The following is a 27,130-nucleotide window of genomic DNA, read 5'->3' as shown; positions in this document are numbered from 1 at the left end:
TTCTATAGAAAATTTTGTAAAAAATTTATTTCTATAGAAATTTTTTTCAAAAATTTATTCCTATAGAATTTTTGTTTTCAAAATTTTATTTCTATAGAAAATTTTGTCAAAATTTTATTTCTATAGAAAATTTTATCAAAATTTTATTTCTATAGAAAATTTTGTCAAAATTTTATTTCTATAGAAAATTTTGTCAAAATTTTATTTCTATAGAAAATTTTGTCAAAATTTTATTTCTATAGAAAATTTTGTCAAAATTTTATTTCTATAGAAAATTTTGTCAAAATTTTATTTCTATAGAAAATTTTGTCAAAATTTTATTTCTATAGAAAATATTGTCAAAAATTTTATTACTTTAGAAAATTTTAACAAAATGTTATTTCTATAGAAAATTTTGTCAAAAAATTAGTTCTATAGAAATTTCTGTCAAAATTTTATTTCTTTAGAAATTTTTGTCAAAATTTTATTTCTTTAGAAATTTTTGTGAAAATTTTATTTCTATAGAAAATTTTGTCAAAATTTTATTTCTATAGAACATTTTTTCAAAATTTTATTTCTATAGAAAATTTTGTCAAAATTTTATTTCCATGGAAAAGTTTGTTAAAGCTTTATTTCTATAGAAAATTTTGTCAAAATTTCATTTCTATAGAAAATTTTGTCAAAATTTTATTTCTATAGAAAATTTAGTTAAAATTTAATTTCTGAAATTGCATCCATGGATAATGAAGTGGGAAAACTCTGTCACCTTGTGTTGGCAGAGTGCCCATTAAAAATCCTCAAGATAGCATAAACAATAGCCCATGAAAATGATTGAAAGATTGTGACCTTAATTTAAGGATTTTGGTATAGATTCCGAGCCAATGTTTGTAGCTCTTAACAATAAAGACATGTTTTAGGCAGCTATCTTAAACCTAGGAAAATAAATGTCAGTTCAAAAATCCAAATATTAATAAACACTTAACAGAACTAAAAAATGTTTTTCAATTTCAAAAAGAAAACTTTAAATCAAAAAAAAAAAAAAAACAAAAAAACAAAATCCTCAAAATAAGTCTTATCGTATCTTTGTTGATTTTTGTATCATTAATATGTTACAAAGATTCAATATATCATTTAATTTAATGATTATATCTTTAAATCAAAAATGTTTTCCTTACTTTAAGGACAATTTGGCTTACATCAAAGACATGCAACATAAACAGAGAAAGGCTAATTTCAATGATTCGTGACGTAAATTGTAAATAATTTTTGTGATTTTTTTTACCAAAAATGTTTTTTATTTAAATTATTTAAAAGAAATATAGATAGAAAATATTTAATAGGAATCATTTTCATTAAGGAAATTTGAAACTTTCAAATATCTAATAAATATTTCAACATTTGCAATACCCCTGTCCCATCAACAACGAGATCCCAAAATATTATATTTCCTTGGAGAAATTGTACACGAAAAAAATCGACCTCAGGACAATTATTCAAGTGTTAATAATGCCCGGCCTCAAACTTGATTAAACAAAACGCCAACAAAATAAAATAAACAAAAAACTCCATCTTCATGGTTTGGGAATTTTTGTCTCTTTAGTTTTTGGAAAGGAAAAGGTAAAAGTAAAAAAAAAATCGTATTCAAAATGGTGTATCTTTTGACCGGACCTTGAATTTTTCGATTTGTTTTCATCCATCTCCAAAGGCTTTGTCTTTTTGCATGCACTGGTAGTTAAATGCACTCCTTGAATTGTTTTGCTCTTAGGTGGTTAGTTTTGCCGGTTGTTTTTTTGTTAAAGAGATAAGACCAAAAAAACAGTCAAATGAAATCCAAACAAGGCGCTATTTGAATTGTAATTCTGTCTGCTTTGGAGGAAAAAAAAAAACAATATCGCAATGGTAAAAGAGGCTGGGAAGAGAATCTTTTTTCTTTTCCTTATGAATTTCTAAGACGTTTATTTATTTCCTTATTTCGTTTCTTTCATTGTTGTTGATACAGATGAAGTCTGCAGAAAGTTGATTTTATAACGCATTTATTTAAATTTTGACACTGGGCTTTTGTAAAAATAAAACGAAGAAATATCCAACCGTTTTTGGTCATAGTTGTGGTTAATAAAATAGCAATACAAAGAAGAAAAACACAAAATTTGTCTTCACTTTTCCATAAACAACTCACGATGGTTTAGTTTCTATAGAAAATTTCCTAGAAATTTTATTTCTACAGAAAATTTCCTAGAAATTTTATTTCTATAAAAAATTTCCTAGAAATTTTATTTCTATAGAAAATTTCCTAGAAATTTTATTAATATAGAAAATTTTCTAAAAATTTTATTTCTATTGAAAATTTCCTAGAAATTAATTGGGTTCTTAAGAAAATTTCTATAGAAAATTTTTTTAGTCGAAGTTTTATTCCTATAGAAACTTTTATTTTATTTTCTTCGAAATTTTGTTTTATAGAAAATTTCTTCGAAAAATTTCTTTCTAAAAAAATCCTAGAAATTTTATTTGTATAGAAAATTTCCTAGAATTTTCATTTCTATACAGACTTCCTAGAAATTGTATTTCTATACAAACTTCCTAGAAATTTTATTTCAATTTTTTCTAAAGAAAATTTCATAGAAATTTTATTTTTATACCCAATTTTTTAGTCGAAATTTTATTTCTATAAAAAATGTCCTAAAAATTTTATTTCTATAGAAAATTTCGTCGAAAGTTTTGTTTCTATAGATAATTTCTTCCTAGAAATTTTATTTTTATAAAAATTTCCTAGAATTTTTATTTCCATTAAAATTTCCAAGACATTTTATTTCTATAGAAAATTTCTTCTAATTTTATTTCTATAGAAAATTTCTTCCAATTTTTATTCTATAGAAATTTTTTTCGAATTTTTGTTCTAAAGAAAATTTCTTTGAAATTTTTCTTTCAATTACAAAAATTCCTAGAAATTTTATTTCTATAGAAAATTTGCTAAAAATTTTATTTCTATAGAAAATTTCCTAGAAATTTTATTTCTATAGAAGATGTTGTGAAGTTATGTTTCTATAGTTTTTTTTTTGGAAATTTTCTTTTATAAAAAAATTTCCTAGAAAGTTTTTTGATCGAAAACTTTCTTTTTTTTTAAATTTCCCTAGAATTTTTTTTTTATAGAAAGTTTCTTAGATAATTCTATATTTCTATAGATAATTTAATAGAGATTTTATTTCTAAAGAAAATTTCCAAAAATTGTTATTCTTTTCTGTTTACAAAAATTTCGTAGAAATTTTATCTCTATAGAACATTTCGTAAAAATTTTATTTCTATATGAAATTTTCTAGAAATGTTATGTAAAAAAAATTATTTTTACAGAAAATTTCCTAGAAATTGTATTTCTATTGAAATTTCCTATAAATTTTATTTGTATAGAAATTTTCCTAGAAATTTTATTTCTGTAGAAAATTTACTAGAAATTTTATTTCTATAGAAAATGTTGTGAAGTTATGTTTCTATAGTTTTTTTTTTTGAAAGTTTTCTTTTATAAAAAAAATTCCTAGAAATTTTTTTGGTCGAAAACTTTCTTTTTTTAAAAAATTTCCATAGAATTTTTTTATAGAAAGTTTCCTAGATAATTCTATATTTCTATAGATAATTTAATAGAGATTTTATTTCTAAAGAAAATTTCCAAAAATTGTTATTCTTATAGAAAATTTCGTAGAAATTTTATCTCTATAGAACATTTCGTAAAAATTTTCTAGAAATGTTATTTAAAAAAACTATTTTTACACAAAAATTTCCTAGAAATTTTAGTTCTACAGAAAGTTTTGTTTCTATAGAAAATTTCTTCAAATTTGTGTTCTATAGAAAATTTCTTCGGAATTTTTCTGTCCATAAAAAATTTCCTAGAAGTTTTATTTTTATAGAAAATTTCCTTGAAATTTTATTTTTATAGAATTTTTTTTGTTTCTATAGAAAATTTTTTCAAATTTGTGTTCTATAGAAAATTTTCTAGAATTTTTTTCTAGAAATTTTTTTTAGTAATTTTATTGTTACAGAAAATTTCCTAGACATTTTATTTTTATAAAAATGCGTAGAAATTTTATTTCTATATAAAATTTCCTACAGATTTTATTTCTATACAAAATTTTCTATAAATTTTATTTTTACAGAAAATTTTGTCGAAATTGTATTTCTATAGAAAACTTCCTAGAAATTTTATTTCTTTAGAAAATTTCCTAGAAAGTTTATTCATATAGAAAACTTCTTACAACATTTTATTTCTATAGAAAATTAATTTTTATTCCTCGTAATTTCCCCCTATATGAATTTTTATCAAAATTTTAGGAAATTAAAAAATTTACCAAATTTCTTGTGCATAAATTTCACCACAGCTGTTTTCCTTAAGAAAGAATACAAAAAAAAAAAACAGCAAAAACTGACAACCCAAAATTTTTGGTGACATTTGGCTGAAACTCATTTGGTTTTGAATATTTTTAATTTAGCTGCATAATTAAAGAAAAAAGGATATCCGTGATTTTTCATTTTGAAAATGGAAAGAGTACAGCGTCAGAATCTTTCAGCAGACGAAAGAAGTATATGCATATAGATTGCATAGACTTCAACATAGTAGACATTGAGAAGCTAGACAAGACAAACGACACATAGGTAAGAAGACAAAACGTTTGGATGGACATAAATATCGTTATGAGGATATCATCATCTAGCCACACTACAACACAAGATAGATATATATGCAAGTAAACAATGATTTAATAATTATGGTTACGGTAAATGTTAACTGTATAAATGCTATGATGGGAGAGAATTAATATAAAAATACACCGGAGGAGAAGAAATCATAAAGATGGGTACGAAAACAATGTTTTGTTTATTTTTAATTTGCGAATGCGGTTTGCAAACACAACATCAGAGTAAATTTACGCCATTCTAACTCCCTCTTTTTCTCTCTCTCCCTCTCTTAGAAATTCTTCCTTAAGGGAGTTGCAGATACACAATAAACTCAGCTAAATACACGGACACACACATACACACGAATACCATTGCGTGAAAAAATTAGTATTTAAACAAAACGAAAACAAAAGAAGGGAAAAGAGACTTGAATGAAATCTTAAATTCATACATTGTTTACCACCTTTGAAGGCAATTGGCCCCATGGTCTACAGTTAAACTTTGTGGGTGTGGAGAAAACGTAGCCCTGCTCTTAAAGGCTCTCACAATGCTTTTACCAAACAAAAGCGTGTATGTCAGTGTCACTTTCACAAAAACTCAAGGTATCTGTTGCAAGTTTAGTATCCGGCATCATGTCGTTTTACCGTCAATTGACCAAAAAGTTATTTGAAACGGTGAAAAAAAAACAGAAAATCCAAAACGCATGAATGATGTTAAAATCGAATAAAACTTAAATTCATTGATGGATAGTGGTCGAAAATGTAAGCACTCTTTTGAACTATAATACTAATTCATTGGGTAATCGAAAAAGTCTTTTTATATTTTGTCAATAGATGTCGTTGGAGTCGTCTAACTTCAGTGGTGCCAATCACATTGGAAAAGTGATTTTAAAGCTTCCTACATCAACAAAACAAAAATAATAATAAAATAAAATAAAAATAAATCAATTCAGAGAAATTGCAAAAGTTACAGTTGATGAAAAATTAGTGACTACAATGAAGAAATTCGCTATATTTTGAAAGTTGTTTCTGTTTGAAAAGGGCATTCAGGCCACAAATGAAATTTGTGAAGTTCGCGTGGGACAATGGTTTGTTTGCTTCCGCACGACAATTTTAATATGAAATGGAATGGAAATTTGTGAAGTTTATAGAGACGATAGGTTAAAGTAGCAGCATTATTTAGTTTCAGGCTCACTTAGACTATTCAGTCCATTGTTAGACGAGGCTGTATTCGAACATTTTTCAAAAATTATATTTCTTTAGAAAATTTTTCAAAAATTTTATTTTTATAGAAAATTTTTCAAAAATTTTATTTCTATAGAAAATTTTTCAAAAATTTTATTTCTTTAGAAAAATTTTCAAAAATTTTATTTCTATAGTAAATTTTTCAAAAATTTTATTTCTATAGTAAATTTTTCAAAAATTTTATTTCTATAGGAATTTTTTCAAAGTTTTCAAATATTTTATTTCTATGGAAAATCTTTAAAAATTGTATTTCTATAGAAAAATTTTTCAAAAATTGTATTTTTATACGAAATTTTTTAAAAAATTTATTTCTTTAGAAATTTTTTCAAAAATTTTATTTCTATAGAAATTTTCTAGAATTTTGTTTTATAGAAAATTTCCTCGAAATTTTATTTCTATAGAAATTTTCTAGAACTTATTTTTTTTTTGTTAAATTTTCTCGAAATTTTATTTCTATAGAAATTTCCTAGAAGTTTTATTTGCGTAGCAAGTTTCCTAGAAATTTTATTTCTGTAGAAAATTTCCTAGAAATTTTATTTGTATAGAAAATTTCCTAGAAATTTTGTTTTGTAGAAAATTTCCTAGAAAATTTATTTCTACAGAAAATTTAGTCGAAAGTTTTCTAGAAATTTTATTACTGTAGAAAATTTCCTAGAAAGTTTATTTCTATAGAAAATTTCCTAGAAATTTTATTTCTATAGAAAATTTCCTAGAAATTGTATTTCTATAGAAAATTTCCTAGAAATTTTGTTTTGTAGAAAATTTCTTAGAAATTTTATTTCTAAAACAAAATTCTTTGAATTTTTTAAAGAGAATTTTATTTCTACAGAACATTTAGTCGAAAGTTTTATTTCTACAGAACATTTAGTCGAAAGTTTTATTTCTATAGAAAATTTCTTTAAATTTGTATTCTATAGAAAATTTCTTTAAATAGAAAATTTTGCAAAACGTTTATTTTTATAGAACATCTTTAAAAATTTATTTCTATAGAACATCTTTAAAAAATCTACAGAAATTTTTTTCGAAAATTTTATTTCTTTAGAAATGTTTTTAAAATTTTTATTTCCATAGAAAATTTTTGCAAAGTTTTATTTCTATAGGAAATTTTTCAAAAATTCTATTTTTGTAGAAAATTTTTGCAAAATTTTATTTCTATAGAAAAATTTTCCAGAATTTTATTTCTATAGAAAATTTTTACAAAATTTTATTTATATAGAAGAAAATATATAGAAAATTTGATTTCTATAGAAGGTTAGGTTAGGTTAGGTTAGGTGGCAGCCCGATGTATCAGGCTCACTTAGACTATTCAGTCCATTGTGATACCACATTGGTGAACTTCTCTCTTATCACTGAGTGCTGCCCGATTCCATGTTAAGCTCAATGACAAGGGAACTCCTTTTTATAGCCGAGTCCGAACGGCGTTCCACATTGCAGTGAAACCACTTAGAGAAGCTTTGAAACCCTCAGAAATGTCACCAGCCTTACTGAGGTGGGATAATCCACCGCTGAAAAACTTTTTGGTGTTCGGTCGAAGTAGGAATCGAACCCACGACCTTGTGTATGCAAGGCGGGCATGCTAACCATTGCACCACGGTTTTGCAAAAATTTTATTCTATAGAAAATTTTTTAAAAATTTTATTTTATAGAAAATTTTTCAAATTTTTTTTTGTTTTATAATTTTTTTTTTTAACTTTTATAAAATGAAAAATTCTATGAAAAATTTTTACAGAATTTTATTTATAAAAGACGCTCTAAATAATTTTTGCCAAATTTTATTTCTATAGAAAATTTTTACAGAATTTTATTTGTATTATTGTATTTTTATTTAGTGGTGTTACAACCCAAAGGCTACCAGAAAATGTATTTGCTTTCCTGAATACCGCAAAATATTTCGGTATAAAAATCCAATCCTATTGAATTCCAGAGGACACAACAATAAGCCATTGAACAACTTTGACAGAATTCAATCGAACGGAAACGCCTAACAAAAATAGAGAATAGAAAAAGAACTCTCGCGAATCGAACTAACTGACATCGCGGAGGATTTTTCTTTTTTTTAGAAATGGAACAAAATTTTCCCGTATTGTATTTGAAAGGCAGTTCCATTCATTGTGGATTTTTGAAAGTTCGTTGTTTTTTTTGTTTAGCACTCAATTTTCTCTCCCATTTTATAAATTTTACAGGTAACATTGAACAGCAAAAAAACTTAAGCACCCACCAGGAGGTAAAACAAGGGAGATAAATATAACAATACCTATACACGGGGAATGGATGCTGGCTGGACAAGTGGTCATGACGGGATATTTATGTGTTAATTTTGTTGGCCATTTTCTTGGCCTGTATGTCTTTTCTTTTTTATTTTAAATTTATAGACCTTTAGGCAGCATTAAGAAATTCTGAAGGTATTTTGTTTTTGTTTAAGAGTGAGTGACAGAGGAAACGGAAGTATGGGTCTTTTTGTTATTCTTTTCCTTGCGGGTGGGGAGAGAACACATACACAAAGGTAGATGTTTATATTGCGCCCCCTCTCTTACCTAGGGTCATTGTGAATTGTCTATAATGTTGTTGTTGTTGAAAAAAAAAAAAAAAAAAAAAATGAGCTAATAAAAAGGATAATGTGTTTTTAACAGGGCCAATATTAAGATGATGTGCAGAAAGAGGATCTTTGGTAAGGTTGTTGGAATTTCAAGAGGTAATTTGTATTACGAGGTAGGTTCTTAAAAGAAGGTTAAGTAGAATGGAAGGTCATTTATTGATTTTATGCTTATTGACTTTGTAACTGCAAGCTTGTTTTAAATGATAGCATGAAATTTAAATTTTTTAGTGTCGGGAAAAGCCCGAAGTAAAATTTTTATAATCTTAAAACTGGACTAATCGATTGAACTAAATGCTACTCAAAATCGACTCATCGACAATTGATTGTAACCTAAGTAAAGAAAAAAATCTACTTTCAATTTAAGGGTAAAGATGATGTGGATATTTTTTTCAACAAAAAGTCAATGGTTAGGACATCTAAAGAGGACTTTTCAATAATGGGAGGTTGAAAGTCTACACTCAAAAAAAGTTTACTTGGATCCAAAGATTTTGACATTCCCTTAACGATTTTGGTATTGATTGCGAGCTAAAGATGCGTGTTTATAACAAAGACATTTTTTAGCAACCTATCTGGCTTTGAATTTAGGATCAATAAAATTAAAATAAGGATACAGATTTTATTTATCGAATTTTCATTATATTTTCGCGGTATATTAATAAAGCTATTCACGTACAATTAAATTGCAGTTTAAAATTCAAATTATAATGGATACTTAAAAGTACAAAATATTTTTTTAATAAAAAAAAAAACATTAAACCGAAGATGCTAAATTCTCAAAATAAGTTTTAGCCTATATTTAAAACTGTGTTTCTTTACTTTAACCCTCTAATGCCCAAGCTTTTGGTAAAACACACCTTAAGACAACAAAAATTAGCAAAATAAAAAGAAAACTTATTTGAAACTATTCAAGAGGTTTTGCAGCATATGCTGAATTTATATGGTAAAATTTTTTGTTACTTAGTTCTCTTGCTTTTGTGTCGTTAACATTGAAAATTGAATCAGCTGGCAAAAAAATTGGGGCATTAGAGGGTTAAGGAATATGTGCCTTAGTTATACGGCTTTAACGGAGGCAAGCTAATTTCCAAAATTTGTGTCCTAAATTTAATAAAAAAAAGTTTAACTTTATTTTTATTAAAATTTCATTATTTTAAAGAAATTTGCCCTTAATATTTTGAAAATATTGAATTCTAAAATTTCGGTTGCGTAATCTTTAATATCACGTAAATAGTTTTTTAAGTGTACCATTTAAATTTTTAAAAATTAAAAAAATCGAAAAGTCCAAATTTTAATAAAGCTCAAAATTCGATTTTTGCAAAAACCAAATACCGACGTTTCGATTTCCATTACAACCTATACTTAAAATTTACCTACAGAACACTGAAAAAAGGCAGACAAATCATCGTTATATTAACGAAATTTGTCATTAATATTGAGCCAAAGAAACAATTTCATAAATACAATGAAACTTTTCGTTACTTTTATGATTTTCAATTAAATAATGAAACATTTCATACTATAAATGAACAATTTCATTGTTCCAATGATAAATGTTCGTTATGTCATTGAAAATACAACGTTCACAGAAAAAAATTTCACGTAATTTCCAATTAAAATCTTAATTGAGTTTTAAAAAATATTCAATTAAAAATTGAATATACAAATATCAATCACAAAACTTAATAATATCTATTAATTTTTTTTATTGGACAAATTAATTTTTTAATTGACCTTTAATTAATTTTTTAATTGATAATTGATCATTTCTGTGATTGAAGACATTTCAATTAAAAAATTAATTGGATCAATTAATTTCGTGATTGAATAAAAAATTTTTTTTTGTGTGTTGTCTCAATTTTAATGCAATTTTCTTTGTGTAAAAATTCGAATGCAAATTTTGCGTTACATAGAAGACGCATTTCTCTCTTACACAGACAAAAATATCACCACAAATATTTCCAATTAAAAAGTTGATTCAAGCTAAACAATTTTTCAATAAAAAAATTAATTAATATAATTAACTTTTGTTTTGTGAAACAAGAAATTAATTAAGTTAATGATTGAAAATGTTTAAATTTTTAATTAAAAAAATGTACTTTTTAATCAAACTCGGAGGACTAAGCAATTTTTTTTAAAATTTTTTTCTAAGTTTTAATTAAACATTTATAAAAAATAAACAAAAATAAGTCAGTTAAGGAAGTGGTTGAAAACAGTTACGTTTTTATGACAAAAAAAAAAAAAATTGTTGAATTTTTCAACCAACATCAACTATATCAAAACCTAAACCGATATAGCCCCTCTTCGAACTTGACCTGCCTGCAAACAAAAGAGTTTGTGCAAAATTTCAGCACGATTGCTTCATTATTGAAGACTGTAGCATGATTACAACAGACAGATAGGCGGACATGGTTATATCGTCTTAGAATTTCCCTCTGATCAAGAATATATATACTTTATATAGTCGGAAATCGATATTTCGATGTGTTACAAACGGAATGACAAACTTATTATACCCCCGTCACCATTCCATCGTGGTGGGTGTAAAAATGATTATACATTTTGTACAATACTAATAAATTTTTCTTTAATTTAAAGAAATTAATATTTCCTAAATTTTGGCTAAATTATCAAAAGTTTAGGGGAAAAAATTATCAGTGTAATAAAACAAAAAATCCTTAGATTTAATAAACTTAGGATTTTCGTATAAAACCCTATATCCCACAATTTTTTTCAAATCCTCCATCATATTATTTTTATACCTTGACACATCAATCACAAAAGTTTTGTAGCCAACATAAAATTCTTATTAATAATACTTTTCTGCACTGTGACAAATTACTTTTGACCGACAATTTCAAAGTAAAGCCGACAATTAATTACTTTAATGCCATTAAGAGGGACCTTTGGCCCTTTGGCCATCAAGGCAAAAGGTGTGCCAACAGAAAAAAGGAAAATCAAAGATTTTTTCCATAACAGCTTGGTCTAAAAAAGGACATATTGTTGAAATATTCTTCAACAAAGGGGATCATGTAAGAGAATAGCAAGAGAATCGAAAAGGGCATAATAAAAACAACAACAATTTTTTTTACCAACAAAAACACGTCAAGTGTTAACATGAGATGAAAGGTAAAAATGAAGAAAAACTCCAAGAATAACATATTTGTAGGTAGATTCTAGTATGTAAAATAGAACCAAAGAGCTATCCATAAGTTCTAACCATAATGATAGTAACAAGCAAATATGGTTAAAAGAGAAATTTCTGTTTGTTTTCCCTTACATATCACTATAACCTGATACAGTAACTGTTTTAAAAATTTCTTTATTTTTTTGCAAATATTCAATGGCCATTAAAACATTCTTGTGGGTAAAGAAAGCAAGTCTACCTTTTTTTAGTGAATGTGGTATTGTAAGCATGTTCGGAAATAAACAAGACATCGATAATAGCAATTGGGAGAACGAAACAAAAAACGAAAAAAACGAAACTAATCAATTGTCTCGTGTAGTCGTAAAATGAAAACAATTTCATTTATAAGGACAACGTGTAAAGGATATCTTTTTTGAGGAACTGGAACTCAAGGCATACAATACTACTCTTTGGACATAATGGAAACAAGAACCTCTTGTTCAGTGGTCTCATTTGAGGAAAACAAAACTTGTTTAGACATTACCAGCAAGTTTTATTTGTTTTTTTTTTTAGAAGAAGAAACAGTTGGACATAGCTTTAACGAAAGTCTATCGAAAAGAAAATTTAATTAGCAGAGCATTTAGAAATCCATAGATTGCTTGCGTGAACATTTGGCCGCAAAACAGCGTAACTATGAGTCTGAAGTAGAGTCTGAAGTAACAGTAGACTGTATGGATGTTTCAAGATGAGCCAAAAAAAAAAAACTGCCCGAACACACGCAGAGAAGGAATATGATCACCTCAAACATGTTTAAAGAGCAAAATGTTTTTTTTGTATGGTGACCATGTAACATGTTTGTCACTAAAATGTTATTTTCTCGTCAAATAAAACCTGCTTGCCGAAATCAAATACATGATTTCCGAGAAAATAACATGGTTACGAAAACCATGTTACATGGTCACCACCCAAAAATAACATTTTGCTCTTAAAACGTGTTTGAGGTGATCATATTCCTTCTCTGGGTGCATGAGGCACTTTCAAGAAAATTATTGTCTGCTTTTTCGGAAGACCTGGACATGTCACAATCGTACCACTAGACAGGGTTCCCATTTTGGTCCGACCGGACCAAAATTGGTCCACAAAATTATTAATTTTTAAATTTGGTCCGATGGTCGGACCAAATGGAATTTGATTGATTTTGGTCCATTTTCGTCAAATCGGTATTTTTTCAAAATTTTCTGTAGCAATAAAATTTTGACAAAATTTTCTGTAGAAATAAAATTTTAACAAGTTTTTCTATAGAAATAAAATATTTACAAAATTTTCTATAGAAATAAAATTTTGGCTAAATTTTCTATAGAACTGAAATTTAGACAAAGTTTCCTAAAGAAATGAAAATTTTACAAAATTTTCTATAGAAATGAAATTTTGACCAAATTTTCTACAGAAATGAAATTTTAAAAAAAATTTCTAATGAACAAAATTTTAATAAAAATTTTCTACAGAAATAAAATTTTGTTAAAATTTTCTATAGAAATAAAATTTTGACGAGATTTGCTATATAAATAAAATGTTTACGATATTTTCTATTGAAGTAAAATTGTGACAAAATTTTCTATAAAAATAAAATTTTGTTAAAATTGTTTATAGAAATAACATTTTGATGACATTTTCGAAAGAAATAAAATTTTGACGATATTTTCTATAGAAATAAAATTGTGACAAAATTTTCTATAGAAATAATACTTTTACAAAATTTTGCAAAGAAATACAATTTTGACAACATTTTTTATAGAAATAAAATTTTGACAAAAATTGGAAAAATGTTGGTCCAAAATAAAAAATCATAGGACAACACATAAAAGTGAATTCTGAGTGGTACACAACCATTTATTGCTAGTTGCCATTTCAGAAAAAAAGAAAAACCAAAAAACTCAACTGCCTTTTGAGTGCTCAAAAGACAATTGGCTCAAAAACTGCCTTTTGAGTACTCAAAATGTCATTTTTGTGGGTCATCAGCCATATAGTCCTGACTTGGCACTGAATAACTTCTTTTTACTTCCCGTACGTAAAAAAATAAAATTATTCTATTTGAGGTCATACTGTTGTCATCCTCCAAAGTAAGGCTAAAACTCTTGCTAGTCCATACAATTGTAGAATTTTGTTTTCATGGGTTTTTTTAATTGTTTAGGTGTCTTACGAAAATTCGCCAAGCAACAAAAAAATGCTGTCTGTTGTTTGCATGTTATCATAGGAAGATAAAGAAAAAATAGCTTAAGGCTCAACTACCAGTAGACAAGATGGACGAGAAAAGTTATCAGAAAAATGGCAATAGCACAAAAAACTCCTACAAAAATAATAGACTTATACTATAGACATAACTCCTTGTTGGAGTTTTTGTTTTAAATTTCCGTATCAAAGTTATTAAAATCATATTAATCCCTAGCATATGAATTAATAAAAAACAAGGGGTCTCTTACTACCAGGTTAAAGATAAGTTTACATATGAACTCGAATTCATATCACGGTTGCCACTCAAGCCAAAAATAATCTACCAAAATTAGAAGAAAATTACCAAAAAAAAAAAAATAAACAATAAAAAAATATTATTTTGTCAAAATTTTATTTCTTTAGACAATTTTGTCAAAATTTTATTTCTATAGAAAATGTTGTCAAAATTTTATTTCTATAGAAAATGTTGTCAAAATTTTATTTCTGTAGAAAATTTTGTCAAAACTTTATTTTTATAGAAAATTTTGACAAAAAATTATTTCTATAGAAAACGTCAAAATTTTATTTCTATAGAAAATTTTGTCAAAATTTTATTTCTATTGAAAATTTTGTCAAAATTTTGTTTCTATTGAAAATTTTGTTTCTATAGAAAATTTGGACAAAATTTAATTTTTATAGAAAATTTGGACAAAATTTAATTTTTATAGAAAAATTTGTCAAAATTTTGTTTCTATTGAAAATTTTGTTCTACAGAAAATTTTGTCAAAATTTTATTTCTATAGAAAATTTTGACAAAATTTTATTTCTATAGAAAATTTTGTCAAAATTTTATTTCTGTAGAAAATTTTGTCAAAATTGTATTTCTATAGAAAATTTTGTCAAAATTATATTTTTATAGAAAATTTTTTCAAAATATTATTTCTATAGAAAATTTTGTCAAAATTTTATTTCTATAGAAAACTTTATTTCTATAGAAATTCTTTTCAAAATTTTTTCTATAGATAATTTTTTGTTTCTATAAAAGTTTCTAAAGTTCCTCCAATCCACCAAACAGTAAAAAATCTACCATTTTTGGTAGGATTCTACCAGCTACGGCAACCGTGATGCATATGCTTATCTTCCCCCGAAAAGAACAATTCAGTTAGGTATATTGAAAAGAGGGCTGGTTGCTTGCAACGTAACAGAGTTAATAATAGCACATCTTTGGGTTGGCCATTTTTTGTTGTTTTTTACGTTATTCTTGCTATTTGGGTGAAATCATTAGATTGGAAAAAAAATTGAACACGTATTTGCTATTTTATCAATAAATTTTTTTCTCCGACTCTTCGATTTGTTTTTTTTTTCGATTTTAATGTCTACTATATGCCTTCTGTTTTATAACGAACAGATGTTTCATTCTTCAGATATTTGTGTGTTTTTTGATTCTTTTTTAACTTTAGCCACAGCAATTTGCACAAGTGTTAAAGAGCGAATATATATGGTGATAAATACCAAATGGTTGAAATCTATGCTGGAAGAGGTCATAAGTTGCATGAATTTCATAACACATATGAAGATATAATAGAATGGAATGAAAAAGCGGTACCAAAATGCTTAGAAGTTATTCATTATTATACAAAAATCGGAAAATCTGTTCTATGTGAAAAATTAACTACCTCGTGCACGTGTTGTTTATGCAAAAAAAGTTTTACATTCTTGGAATAATATTTCAAGCCGCAAAATAGCAAAATTCAACCAAAATGATACATATTTGGTTCAGTAAATTTTATTGTAAAAATAAAAAATAAATAGAAAGTTTCAATAGAAATTCAAAACAATTTTTTCGACTACCAAATTTTATGACAAATTTTGCCAAAGTTGGAGACTCTAAAAACCGGACATAATAAAAGTGGCTAAATTTCGTACCCTCTCATAAGTGAATACTTCCCAGGTGTGGGTAGGACACGGGATTATGCTTCAATGGCCTGTTATCTGGACTGCGAGTTAGTAGTACTTGCCCAAAACGCGGTTAAGTTACTCGTCGGTAATGTTGGACATTCCAGTACCGAGCAGTATAATGAACCCTGTTTGGAGAATTATAGAAGCAAGCATTTTTGAAGATTTGTGATTTCTATACTTAGGTATCAAAAATATCCGCATGAGGTATAGGTGACGAGGCTAAGTGTTTGACGGTAACCAGGGGAGGTAGTACGATGGACGGGGTGGGAGTCTGAGGCGGATTAAATGGGATGGGCTCATTCAACTTATTTACATACGGACGTGGAAGCCTTGGGATTCCACGAATTGGGTGTGTTAAGTCTCTAGAATCCAGTGCGTATGTTAGGGTTGCATCGGATGTTGGAGTCTTGGGATTCCACAGAATGATTGTGTTGAGTCCTGAGAGTTCAACATCTGCGTACATTACAGTAGGTTAGGTTAGGTTAGGTGGCAGCCCGATGTATCAGGCTCACTTAGACTATTCAGTCCATTGTGATACCACATTGGTGAACTTCTCTCTTATCACTTAGTGCTGCCCGATTCCATGTTATGCTCAATGACAAGGGACCTCCTTTTTATAGCCGAGTTCGAACGGCGTTCCACATTGCAGTGAAACCACTTAGAGAAGCTTTGAAACCCTCAGAAATGTCACCGGCATTACTTAGGTGGGATAATCCACCGTTGAAAAACTTTTTGGTGTTCGGTCGAAGCAGGAATCGAACCCACGACCTTGTGTATGCAAGGCGGGCATGCTAACCATTGCACCACAGTAAGTCGGGCTGATTGCATTTTCATTTTGTTGTGTTTTGTTTCTTGGTAATATGTACCTGCTACGTACCTATTATTGATTTTAGTTTGTTAGTTGTATATGGTTGGTGATAGGGTATATAAGTCTACTGATGAGACCCGTTGGCGTGGGTCGAAAGTGCTATAGACAAGCCAATTAGGGGCATACACGGCAGCTTACGAGGTAGATATAAGAGATTTCCTCCTAGAGGTGGATATAGGAGATTTCCTCCTAGATGTGTATATAGGAGATTTCCTCCTGGGGACATTTATTATTTCCTTGGTAGGGTACGTAATGCTGATAGGTTATCGGATAGGGTTTATAACAGGTTGGATGATAAGTCCCCGGTCAGACACATAGATGGCGTCGCTAGTATTAAATATATATTATTTTTATATAGTACCAACCTTCAAATGATTCGTGTCAAAATTTGACGTCTGTAAGTCAATTAGTTTGTGAGATAGAGCGTCTTTTGTGAAGCAACTTTTGTTATTGTGAAAAAAATGGAAAAAAAGGAATTTCGTGTTTTGATAAAATACTGTTTTCTGAAGGGAAAAATACGGTGGAAGCAAGAACTTGGCTTGATAATGAGTTTCCGGACTCTGCCCCAGGGAAATCGACAATAATTGATTGGTATGTAAAATTCAAGCGTGGTGAAATGAGCACGGAGGACGGTGAACGCAGTGGACGCCCGAAAGAGGTGGTTACCGACGAAAACATCAAAAAAATCCACAAAATGATTTTGAATGACCGTAAAATGAAGTTGATCAAGATTGCAGAGGCCTTAAAGATATAAAAGGAACATGTTGGTCATATCATTCATCAATATTTGGATATGCGGAAGCTCTGTGCAAAATGGGTGCTGCGCGAGCTCACATTTGACCAAAAACAACAACGTGTTGATGATTCTGAGCGGTGTTTGCAGCTGTTAACTTGTAATACACCAGAGTTTTCCCGTCGATATGAGACAATGGATGAAACATGGCTCCATCACTACACTCCTGAGTCCAATCGACAGTCGGCTGAGTGGACGGCGACCGGTGAACCGTCTCCGAAGCATGGAAAGACTCAAAAGTCCGCTGGCAATGTAATGGCCTCTGTTTTTATTCCATGCGCATGGAATAATTTTTATCGATTATCATGAGAAGGGAAAAACCATCAACAGTGACTATTATATGGTGTTATTAAAGCGTTTGAAGGTCGAAATCGCGGCAAAACGGCCCCATATGAAGAAGAAAAAGTGTTGTTCTACCAAGACAACGCACCGTGCCACAAGTCATTGAGAACGATGACAAAAATTCATGAATTGGGCTTCGAATTGCTTCCCCACCCACCGTATTCTCCAGATCTGGCGTTCTCAGACCTCAAAAGGATGCTCGCAGGGAAAAAATTTGGCTGCAATGAAGAGGTGATCGCCGAAATTGAGGCCTATTTTGAGGCAAAACCGAAGGAGTACTACCAAAATGGTATCAAAAAATTGGAAGGTCGTTATAAACGTTGTATCGCTCTTGAAGGGAACTATGTTGAATAATAAAAACGAATTTTGACATGTGTTTTTCTTTGTTAAACCCGGGACTTATCAGCCAACCTGTTAGGTTGCACATATTTCGATGCTATAGTGACAAGGTGTGTCAGATATAGTCCATTTATGTGTTTATAGGTGGTACGACACAATTAGTACGGCAATGGTGTTTTGTACTAGTTGGTGGTTGTGACGGGGTGTTAGGTTTTTCGGCTTAGTGTAGATAGGGACATTGGCATGCTGACAGGACATGTGGTAGGGCCTCCCATTATTATGGTTTGGCCGAGTGATGTGGTGTCATGTTAGGAGACGATCTGTGGATTCTTTTATTGGTCTTTTGGTCAGGTGATATATATCACTGTGGGAGTTACTGACAGTATAGGTGGGTGGGATACAGATGTTAGACACTTTGATCATTTGTACTCGTTTTATGTTCAAGTGGTTGAGGTCCTAGCAATTCATTCCGAATACCTTCCAAATGTGAACAAAATTTAAGCGATTGTGAGTGTCAATTTCTGAGAGGTTTCATTTTATTCTAAACTTTATTTCTCTACATTTTGAAATACATTCTCATAACCATTTATCGGATTCGCCTAATAATTACCCCAATATTTTAATGTTTCCCCTAAAAAAGCTTATATTTTGGCAATATATCATACAAATACAATACCCAGTGCAATATCAGAAAAAAAAAACAACTTTCAAAAGGAATTCATTACATGAAAACTATAATGGACGACTTCAAGGGAGACGATAGAGAGAAAAAAAATCAAAATAAAAATTGCTGAGGTAAGCTATGCCATCTAAGAACATCAGGAATAATCTTTTTCTATGCTGATGATACAGTGATATAATGGGAATATCTAGGGAATAAAAATGTCTGAAAATATTGAATATCCATTACATGCGACAAGAAAATGTATCTTACATCAAAGACTTACGTCTTTAACGAAGGGACACAAAATTCAAAGATTCGTATCCTAAATTTAAAGAATAATATTTTTAAAGTAAAGATTTTGAACTTTCTTTTAATTGAAGTTTCTTTATTTAATAGAGGTTTTCCTTAATATTGTGTAAATTCAATGTTCTAAAATTTAGCTTACATTATCTTTCATATTATTTAGGTCAATATTTTTTTTAATATTGTGCATATGATAACGCTATGCTTCATACTTTCCCTATCGCCACGAACTGCTACCGCACAACTTAGTTTTTTTTTTTAACAAAAAAATTAGCTCGTTGTGCACAAATATCAGTTGCATGAGATGGTAAATCTCGAGAAAATGTATTTTTCAAAAAGTTTGACTTTTTTAAATTTTCAATAGCCGAATATTTGACTTTTTCAAATTTTTAAAAAGTCGAAAATTTGAATAATCGAATTTTGAATAGGTCGACATTTTCAAAAATTTATAAAGTTATATATTTGACTTTTAAAAAATGTGTTCGACTTTTTAAAAATTGGGAAGGGTCGAATTTTAAAATTTTTTACATTTTCAAAATTTAAAAAAGTTGACAATTTTCAAATTTTTCTAAAAATTTGAAATAGTCGACAATTTTCAAATCTTTCTAAAAATTTGAAATATTTGTACTATTACTGATACCTTACATTTGACGTCGGGATTTTCGACTTTTTTGAACTTTTAGCACAAATGAAGTTCATTATACTCCATTTTCATCTCAGCATTTCGACATTTTCTTTAAAGTAAGATTAGTTAATTTTTGGGTTTAGTCCGATCGGACTCGATTTTCGAAAAATTAATAGTTGATTTTGTGTTTCGATTTAGCCTCAACCTAATTTATATCTAACATACAGTCAGCGCAACCGATGTATTTTTCAAATTTTTAAACAGTTGAAATTTTGAAAAATCGACAATTCGATTTTTTAAATTTTTAAATTTTTAGAAAGTCAAAATTTGAAAAACTGTTTGTTTATTAAAGATTTCAAAATTTTAATTTTTAAAATTTAAAAAGTTGACTATTTGACTTTTTCAAAAATTTAAAAGGTGAAGTGTTCGACTTTTAAAAAATTTTGAAAATTTGACATTTTCCAAATTTGGAAAAGCCTATATTTAAAATTGCTGTCTTTTCAAAAATTTGAGAGAGTCGACTTTAGGTTTTTACTATTACTGATACCTTGGCTTTTGATGTCGCAATTTTCAACTTTGTAATGAATGTTTAGCATTAATAAAGGATTTTCATCTCAAATTCGACATTTTTTTCTTTTTCTTTAAATTTCGATTAAGTTGATTTTGGGCCTTTGTATCTATAAGGCGGCCTAAGTGCATCTATGCAGAAAAAAAAGTTCCCATTTTTCCAAAATGTTTGTCCCATTTTTAGGCTAAGCATCCTACTGGAAATGGATCAAACACAGGACCGGTACAGGACTAGTCCCTGGTTCCCTGGTGTGTATAGACCAGTTTTGGTCAAAACGTATGGAAGGCACCGGTCACCTTAATATGACCGGTAAATTTACACTTTAGGACACATCTTGGACTCATTCCAAAGGCCACGTCATGAGACAATTTAGTAGGAGCATCCAACATTGACAGGCCCTCATGAAACAGTTTTGGACTTTTAGGAATCTGTTTAATTTTGAGTATCCAAATCGCACCAGAAATGAAAAACTTTTGAAATCTGTTGAACAATAGATTATTCTGATAATTTCACTGAATGTGTAGATCCAATAAGATTTTAATATCAACACGGTATCAGTCCTGTGATATATATGTCCGTCAGTGGCAATTTGCACACATTTCCCGTAGGGCACTTATAGACCATCCTGGTTTTCCAACAAATGTATATAGCCAGACAGTTCATCTGCAATCAATTGCGTGGATTTCGTGTTCTTGTAACTTATAGCCTAATCTCTCAACAAGATGGCTAAGCAGTCCAGCTGCACTTAAATGCAGGGCATCTCTAACTATAAAGCGATAATAGTCCCTCGCAAATCTCTTAATCAAATGGCTGAGCACTTCAATAGCAAGGTAGTGAAAGTTCAAGGGGCATACCCGAGAACGGCAAATAAGATCACATCGCAAGGATTTACCTCACATATTCCTGGGAATTTACCATCAACCTAACCTATACCTTCCACATAACCGATTCCACAGATTTTAGCTTTTTTCTAGGCACAGTCAGTAGAAACAAAAAAAAATTAACTGAATACTTTTGTATTTGTATTTTTATTATTAAATCTCGCGTAACAAGAACATAGAATTCTTACAATTAGAGTACGAGGATAAACACCGTAACAATTGAGATAAGACATATACAACTTTTTCTACATTAAAGATATTACAACTTGTAATTATAAGCGCATATCTCTCAACGAGATGACTGAGCAATCCAGCTGCAATTAAATGCGAGGAATCTATGTTTCTCAACTCGAAGGCGGTAATAGCCTCGAGCAAATCTCTTAATAGGTTAAGGTTAAAGTGGCAGCCCGATTAAGATTCAGGCTCACTTAGACTATTCAGTCCATTGCGATAATGAAATTCTGAGAACTTTAAGACCAGATAACTGAAAAGCAGATCAATTTGCAAGGCAAGCAAATTGGTTTACAAATTCCTGGAGATTTAGCATCAACCTATCCAATATCGGTTTCACCCGATTTTAGCTCTTTCTGACTTATTTCTCCTAAACAATATAATAACAACTACAACTAACATTTTTTTGATTGACCATTACCACTGTAACAATTTTTTTCTCAATAATAAAAAGTATCTAAAGGACTTGGAATCTCAACTCTAACCATTAAGGCTATCCATAAGTGTTTATAGCAAGCAGATGATATGTTATATGTATCAAACCAACAAGCCTTCATAACCCAACGAGCAGCAGCATATCGTTCAAATGCCTTGGAAGAAGAAGAAAAAAAAAACGATTTTTAAAGGACTGTTTCCCATGTTCTATGGTCGCATACGATACTCTAAAATTATGGTGAATGCGTGCCCTGGTATGCTCATTCTGTTGGTCTCCCGTGTTTTTTTGTTGCTTCGCCTTCCCAGCTATGGTAACAAAAAATCATAAAATTAGTGTTACCAGTGGGATGGTGATCCACATTAGGTTTGGGTAGCTTACTAGCTAGCTAGCCAGCCAGTCAGCCATCTAGACAGACAACACACATTTTCACCACATTTTCAATTTCATTGGCGTTGATAGCGTCTCATTATCATAAAAACAAAATCACAAAACAAAAAAAAAATGTTCCCAATATTTCTGAAGAAGGTGGGCGTCGTCATCGTTGGCGTTGAAAGCCATGGCGTTTGGGTTAGAGGACTTTTATGTGTGTGTCGTATAGAATATTTCAAAAATTTTTGCTAACGCGAAGTTTTTTAATAACATTATGGTTTTTTAAGCGACCATAATTGTCCTTTCTTTGAGTGCTGATAGGGTAGTGGCTTGAGGTTAGGTTTGTGATTATTTTTGTTTTTTTTTTGATTCGCATATTCATTAAAATACTTTCTGCTGCTATTAACATCGAAATATTTTGGAGGGAAATTAATAAGGATAAACGTGAAATAGATCTACAAAATTAATTTAGATGGGATAAAGTTAAAGAAGTTACATTTTATATAATTTGAAGGTTTTACGAATACGTTATCATCAAGCAATTTTAAAATTATAAAATTTTGACAAAATTTTCTATAGAAATAAAATTTTGACAAAATTTTCTATAGAAATAAAACTTTGACAAAATTTCCTATAGAAATAAAATTTTGACAAAATTTTCTATACACTGTTAGAAAAATATGTTTTTCATATGTTCCGATATAAACAAAATGTATTTCGGGCACGATTTTAAACCACAATATATTTAAGTGCGAACATGTAATGTTCCTAAACTAAAACTAAATGTTTGGGACATCTATGTTAATATGTTAGAATATATTATGTTTGGGGCATGAATGTTTCATAAAAATCATATGTGTGAATACAAACATATATAAATTTACAAATTTCGACTAAACATACATATGTTGTGATATTTTATTCAAAGCGACAGAGAGAGTATAGAGAGAAATAGAGATGGAAAACGGGAGAGTTGACGAAAGATATCAATATAACACAGCAAAAGAGTCAAAAGAGAACAATTTCTGTGAAACCGCTTGTATGTTGTTTCGGAAAACTGTTTTATGATAAGGCCAAAAATTTGATATGCTTAAGTCTAAATATTATTTAATTTGAATAAAGAGAATAGACATTCGGAACCAAGAGAATAGACATTTGAAAAACAAACAGCATATGTTTTCGCCTAGAGAGCAGCATTTTATGTATGTGTGTAAAAGAAATCAGGGGTCTTCATAAAAATAGCGAAAGGGCACTATACACTTTTTAGAGTTGGGACAGTAAAATGAAATAAGGAGGAAATAGTGAAAAATTACACAATAAAATGTAAAAAAACAAACTTTAGTTCCTCTTTATTAAAAAGTAGTCCACGAGGAGTTGACGGACACCATCAAATATAAAAGCGGGCATTAAGTTCGAGTTTTACAGCTAAAACAATTTAAAAAGTTTATTTTCTTTAAAATGAATTATTAAAGAAAAATAAAAGGAATTTTAGAGCGATGGTGTTAAATGCTAGTAAAAAACTTTTCACTCCTAAATAAATTTATGTTTATATTATAGAATTATGTATGTATGTTTATACTCGACTCCACGTTCTTCTTTTGATAGTTTTTGAATTCCTTCCAAATTTTAAAGTTTTGTCCAAAAACAGTTTTTTATTACAAAATTGTTATTTTTGCAATAAAAAATAATATTTTATCCAAAAATCTGTCAATTTCGTTTATATCAAGCACTGTTACTGACTATAAATCTTTAATAACGCACATTTCGAAGTTTCATTTAAAAAAATTTAATATAGTATAAATATAAATGTGTAAATTAAAAAAAAAAAAAAAAAAATGTTCGGTCGGAGCAGGGATTGAACCCACGACCCTTTGCATGCAAGGCAGACATGCTAACCACTGCTCCACGTGGCAAACAAATGTATGTTTCTGTTAAATAATGTTATGTTTGCATGGGCTCGTGGGCGCTGCAAACTATGCTATATAAATGTAACTTAAAACGATAATTATCTACTGGTGACTATAACAGCTACGTAGCCCAGTGGATAGTGTGTTGGCTTACAAACTGTATGGTCCTCGGTTCGATTCTCCGTGCAGGCGAAAGGTAAAATTTAAAAAATTTATAAAAGTGAATAATTTCTTCAACATTATTTGTATTACAGAAAAAGGTGCCAATAACTAAAAAATTTCGTGGAAGTGAAAATTACGAGTATGTTAGGGAATGAGCACAATCGTGTTTGGGAAAAATTCTTCCAAGCATATAATATTTTTGGCTCAAAATGCTTCCAAACATATAATATGTTCACATAAAACAAACATATTAATGTTTCGGCAGTATGCAATAATATATGTGCTTCCTGCAAAATATGTTTGGAACATATGTTAAAGAAGCGATTTTTTTTGAGGGTGTAGAAATAAAATTATGACAAAAATTTTCTAAAGAAATACAATTTTTACAAAGTTTTCTATAGAAATAAAATTTGGACAAAATTTTCCATAGAAATAAAATTTAGACAAAATTTTCTATAGAAATACAATTTCGACAAATTTTTCGATCAAAATAAAATTTTGACAAAATTTTCTATAGAAATAAAATGTTGTATAAAAAAAATTGACAAATTTTTCTATAAAAAGAAAATTTTGAGAAAATTTTCCATAAAAATAAAACGTTGAAAAAATTTTCTATAGAAATAATTTTGATAAAATTTTCTATAAAAATAAAATTTTGACAAAATTTTCTATAGAAAGAAATTTTGGACAAAATTTTCCATAGAAATTAAATTTGGACAAATTTTTCTATAGAAACAAAATTTTTACATAATTTCCTATAAAAAGAAAATTAAAAAAAATTTTTCTATACAAATTAAATTTTGACATAATTTTCTAAAGAAATAAAATTTTGACAAAATTTTCTATAGAAATAAAATTGTGACAAATTTTTCTGTAGAAGCAACATTTTGACAAACATTTTTATAAAAATTAAATTTTGACAAAATTTTCTATAGAAATAAAAATTTGAACATTTCTATAGAAATAAAATTTTGAAAAAACTTTCTATAAAAATAAAATTTTGAAAAAACTTTCTATAAAAATAAAATTTTGACAAATTTTCCTATAGAAATAAAATTTTGACAAAATTTTCTATAAAAATAAAATTTGGACAAAATTTTTCATAGAAATAAAATTTGGACAAAATTTTCTATAGAAATACAATTTTGACACTTTTTTTTATAGAAATAAAATTTTGACAAAATTTTTTATAGAAATAAAATTGTGACAAATCTTTCTATAGAAACAACATTTTGACAAAAATTTTGATAAAAATTAAATTTTGACAAAATTTTCTATAGAAATAAAAATTTTACAAAATTTCCTATAGGAATAAAATTTTGACAAAATTTTCTATAAAAATAAAATTTTTACAAAATTTTCTATAGAATAGAAATTTGGGACAAAATTTTCTATAGAAAAAAATGTTGACAAAATTTTCTATACAAATAAAATGTTGACAAAATTTTCTATTCAAATAAAATTTTGACAAAATTTTCTATAGAAATAAAAATTTGACAAAATTTTCTATAGAAATAAAATTTTGGCAAAATTTTCTACAGAAATAAAATTTTGACAAAATTTTCTATAGAAATAACATTTTGACAAAATTTTCTATAGAAATAAAATTTTGACAAAATTTTCTATAGAAAACAAATTTGAACAAAATTTTCTAAAGAAAAAATATATTGACAAAATTTTCTATACAAGTAAAATTTTGACAAAATTTTCCGTCCAATTAAAAATTCGACAAAATTTTCGTTAGAAATAAAATTTTGACAAAATTTTTTATAGAAATAAAATTTTGACAAAATTTTCCGTACAAATAAAATTTTGACCAAATTTACTATATAAATAAAATTTACTATACAAAATAAAATTTCGACAAAAGTTTCTCCAACACAATTTTACCAAAATGTTTAGATTGTTTGGTAGTTTTTTTAGTGGATTATTATTGGCTTGAGTGGCAAGCGTGGATAAGAGTCAATTGCTTTGAAACAACATTAAATAAAGTGCACTTGATCGTATTTATTACTTTATTTACTTTCATAATTAGTCTAAATTTAGGCAAGAGATAAAAAATTATGAACATTAAACAATTAAAAAAAATCAAGCCAATCTGATTACAATTTACCAAACACAACTAAACAGAATTAGTGATATTTGTCAAAGTGAAATTTTATTTAAATTTTTATTATCTATAAATCATGAATGATATAAGAATAATAAGAATTATTGTGTCTTATAGTCCATTGTAGCTTAAACATAAATTCTACATTAATTAAAACCATAAACAAAAATTGAAAAAATATTTTGTTAATTCCCATGACATTGTTTTGCATTGATCATTACACTTGATACATAGAAATTTCGCAACATTGTTGTTAATTTGTTCACTAATTGTTCTCTTTTCTCGGATGGTTTATTTTTTACTACAAACATACACATTTGGTTTCGAAGCTTTCACAATTTTGGGAATTTCTCAAAAATCAAAATGACACATTCTAATTGGTTACCTTTGAAAAACATGATGCATAGGCCCATGGTATTATTTCCTTTATGATGTAGTGTCTCATGGATATGACGTTCATTGTAGTTGACAGTGAATATCAGTGTCATATAGATATTTTATGGTGTAAAAGAATATGTGGGGGCTTACAGATTTACTCGGCCAAATTTGTGTATGGTGACAACTATTAACCCTTTCACTACCGCACTAAATCCATTGGTCATATTTTCTTTTGTTTTTTTTTGTAATTAGTATTATTATGATAAGAATGTTACTTCAGAAAATTATTTAATTTTACATCAATTTAGTTTTGAAATATGTACACTGAAAAAAATATTGTCGTGAGGCCAAAGATTTCATGTCCTTAAAATACAAATGCAAA

The 27,130-nt window shown here is 28.2% G+C and overlaps 1 protein-coding gene and 1 long non-coding RNA gene across 2 annotated transcripts in view; one reads left to right on the top strand and one right to left on the bottom strand.

Annotated features, from left to right (window-relative positions):
* Window positions 1–27,130, bottom strand: part of LOC142220561 (uncharacterized) — a 112,691-nt gene that overhangs the window by 62,154 nt on the left and 23,407 nt on the right. The gene's annotated exons all lie outside the window — the stretch shown is intronic.
* LOC142238150 (uncharacterized) lies at window positions 4,304–5,606 on the top strand. Its single transcript, XR_012722664.1, has 3 exons — window positions 4,304–4,820; window positions 4,935–5,402; window positions 5,475–5,606. It is a non-coding gene; the product is annotated as an uncharacterized LOC142238150 (long non-coding RNA).

The sequence above is a fragment of the Haematobia irritans genome, chromosome 1 (assembly GCF_050003625.1).
Source record: "Haematobia irritans isolate KBUSLIRL chromosome 1, ASM5000362v1, whole genome shotgun sequence".
In the NCBI taxonomy this organism is placed as follows: Eukaryota; Metazoa; Arthropoda; class Insecta; order Diptera; family Muscidae; genus Haematobia; species Haematobia irritans.
This window is presented reverse-complemented; position numbering and strand designations above follow the sequence as displayed.